This window comes from Arachis ipaensis, chromosome B02, assembly GCF_000816755.2.
Source record: "Arachis ipaensis cultivar K30076 chromosome B02, Araip1.1, whole genome shotgun sequence".
NCBI classification, from domain to species: Eukaryota; Viridiplantae; Streptophyta; class Magnoliopsida; order Fabales; family Fabaceae; genus Arachis; species Arachis ipaensis.
In genome coordinates, this window is record NC_029786.2 from 47,157,793 (window position 1) to 47,161,503 (window position 3,711).

Here is a 3,711-nt window from a genome sequence, read left to right on the forward strand (position 1 = left end):
AGGAGGTCTTCCTCCTTGGGATTCACGTCCTCCTCTCCCTCATTGGGTTCGGCCATGGTGCTTCTGTCAATGGCCTTGCACTCTCCTTTTGGATTCTCTTCTGTATTGCTTGGGAGAGTACTGGGAGGGATTTCAGTGATTCTTTTACTCAGCTGGCCCACTTGTGCTTCCAAATTTCTAATGGAAGACCTTGTTTCATTCATGAAACTCACAGTGGCCTTAGATAGATCAGAGACTAGATTTGCTAAGCTAGATGGATTCTGCTCAGAATTCTCTGTCTGTTGCTGAGTGGATGATGGAAAGGGTTTATTATTGTTAAACCTGTTTCTTCCACCATTATTAGAGCCTTGTTGAGGCTTTTGATCCTTCCATGAGAAATTTGGATGATTTCTCCATGATGAGTTATAGGTGTTTCCATAAGGTTCACCTAAGTAATTCACCTCTGCTATTGCAGCGTTCTCAGGATCATAAGCTTCTTCTTCAGAAGATGCCTCTTGAGTACTGTTGGATGCAGCTTGCATTCCATTTAGACTCTGAGAAATCATATTGACTTGCTGAGTCAATATTTTGTTCTGAGCCAATATGGCATTCAGAGTATCAATTTCAAGAACTCCCTTCTTCATAGGCGTCCCATTATTCACAGGATTCCGTTCAGAAGTGTACATAAACTGGTTATTTGCAACCATGTCAATGAGTTCTTGAGCTTCTGCAGGCGTTTTCTTTAGGTGAATGGATCCACCTGCAGAGGTATCCAATGACATCTTAGATAACTCAGACAGACCATCATAGAATATATCTCGGATGGTCCATTCTGAAAGCATGTCAGAAAGACACTTTTTGGTCAGCTGCTTGTATCTTTCCCAAGCTTCATAGAGGGATTCATCTTCTTTCTGTCTGAAGGTTTGAACATCCACTCTAAGCGCTCAGCTTTTGAGGAGGAAAGAACTTGGCTAAGAAAGCCGTGACTAGCTTATCCCAAGAGTTCAGGATGTCTCTGGGCTGAGAGTCCAACCACACTCTAGCTCTGTCTCTTACAGCAAAAGGGAAAAGTATGAGCCTGTAGACTTCAGGATCTACTCCATTAGTCTTAACAGTATCACATATCTGCAAGAATTCAGTTAAGAACTGAAAAGGATCTTCAGATGGAAGTCCATGAAACTTGCAGTTCTGCTGCATCAGAGAAACTAATTGAGGTTTCAGCTCAAAGTTGTTTGCTCCAATGGCAGGAATGGAGATGCTTCTTCCATGTAAATTGGAATTAGGTGCAGTAAAGTCACCAAGCATTCTCCTTGCATTATTATTATTTTCGGCTGCCATCTCCTCTTCTTGTTCGAAAATTTCTGAAAGGTTCTCTCTGGATTGTTGTAATTTAGCTTCTCTTAGTTTTCTCTTCAGAGTCTTTTCAGGTTCTGGATCTGCTTCAACAAGAATATTCTTGTCCTTGCTCCTGCTCATATGACAAAGAAGAGGGCACAGAAAAAATAATAATAATAATATGGATCCTTTATACCACAGTATAGAGGTCCTTATGTTAGTAGAAGAAAAGAAGAAAATCTGAACTCAGAGAGAGAGAGAGAGGGTTCGGATTTTTGGTGGTGTGAGGAATAGATGTTAGTAGATGAATAAATAAATAGAAGGAGATGAGAGAGAAGGAATTTTCGAAAATAATTTTTGAAAAAGAGTTAGTGATTTTTGAAAATAGTTTTTGAAAAATGTTAGTAATTTTCGAAAATGAAAATAAAAAATTTAAAATAATTAGTTAATTAAAAAGAAATTTTTTTTTTTGAAAAAAAGGGGAGATATTTTCGAAAAATAGAGAGAGAGAGTTAGTTAGGTGGTTTTGAAAAAGATAAGAAACAAACAAAAAGTTAGTTAGTTAGTTGAAACAAATTTTGAAAAGATAAGAAGTTAGGAAGTTAGAAAAGATATTTTGAAATCAAATTTTTGAAAAAGTGAGATAAGAAGATATTTTTGAAAAGATATGATAGAAATTAGTTTTTGAAAAAGATTTAAATTTTTAAAATCACAATTAATGACTTGATTCACAAGAAATCATAAAATATGATTCTAGAATTTAAAGTTTGAATCTTTCTTAACAAGTAAGTAACAAACTTGAAATTTTTGAATCAAAACATTAATTGATGAGGTTATTTTCGAAAATATGATGTAAAATTAAGAAAAAAGATTTTTGAAAAATATTTTTGAAATTTTCGAAAATAACTAGGAAAACTGAAAAAGATTTGATTTTTGAAAAAGGTTTTGAAAAAGATAAGATTTTTAAATTGAAAATTTGATTTGACTCATAAAAATAACTAGATTTTAAAATTTTTTGAAAAAGTCAAATCTAATTTTCGAAATTTTAAGAGAGAAAAAGGGAAAGATATTTTTTTTATTTTTGGAATTTTTATGATGAGAGAGAAAAACAAGAAAAATGATGTAATGCATGAGAATTTTAGATCAAAACATGTGATGCATGCAAGAATGCTATGAATGTCAAGATGAACACCAAGAACACTATGAAGATCATGATGAACATCAAGAACATAATGGCTCACTAGCCAGCCAAGCTTTCAATGAAAACTCCGGTCCAAAACACTAGACATGGCCAATGGCCAGCCAAGCTTTAGCAAACATAGATACCTCTCATGTATACAACAGCTGATATTTCATCCAACTTCATATACTTATGAGTGGAAGCCTCAGTCCAAAAGAATTTAGACATGGCTTTACAACCAGCCAGGCTTCACATGCTTCATGAAACACTAGAATTCATTCTTTAAAAATTTTGAATAAATTTTTTTTTTGAAAACTTTTTTTCGAAAACAAAGGAGAAATTTTTGAAAGATTTTTGAAAAATTTTTGAAAATAAAATAAGAAGAAAATTACCTAATCTGAGCAACAAGATGAACCGTCAGTTGTCCAAACTCAAAACTCTACCGTTGAAAATACATAAGTGATAATGGAGTTCATTGGTCTCGGCCCCAGAGGGGAACCGGAGTAACCAAGACTGTGAATACAATGATAACAAGTTCTATTTATAATAAACTAGCTACTAGGGTTTACAGAAGTAAGTAATTCATGCATAAATCCACTTCCGGGGCCCACTTGGTGTGTGCTTGGGCTGAGCTTGAGTGTTACACATGTAGAGGTCATTCCTGGAGTTGAACGTCAGTTTTGGTGCCAGTTTGGGCGTTGAACTCCACTTTGCAACTTGTTTCTGGCGCTGGACGCCAGAATTGGGCAGAGAGCTGGCGTTGAACGTCAGTTGGCGTCATTTAAACTTGGGCAAAGTATGGACTATTATACATTTCCGGAAAGCCCTGGATGTCTACTTTCCAACGCAATTAGAAGCATGCCGTTTCGAGTTCTGTAGCTCCAGAAAATCCACTTTGAGTGCAGGGAGGTCAGAATCTAACAGCATCAGCAGTCCTTCAACCTCTGAATCTGATTTTTGTTCAAGTCCCTCAATTTCTGCAAGAAAATACCTGAAATCACAGAAAAACACACAAACTCATAGTAAAGTCCAAAAATGTGAATTTAACATAAAAACTAATGAAAACATCCCTAAAAATAACTAGATCCTACTAAAAACATACTAAAAACAATGCCAAAAAGCGTATAAATTATCCGCTCATCACAACACCAAACTTAAATTGTTGCTTGTCCCCAAGCAACTGAAAATCAAATAGGATAAAAAGAAGAGAATATACT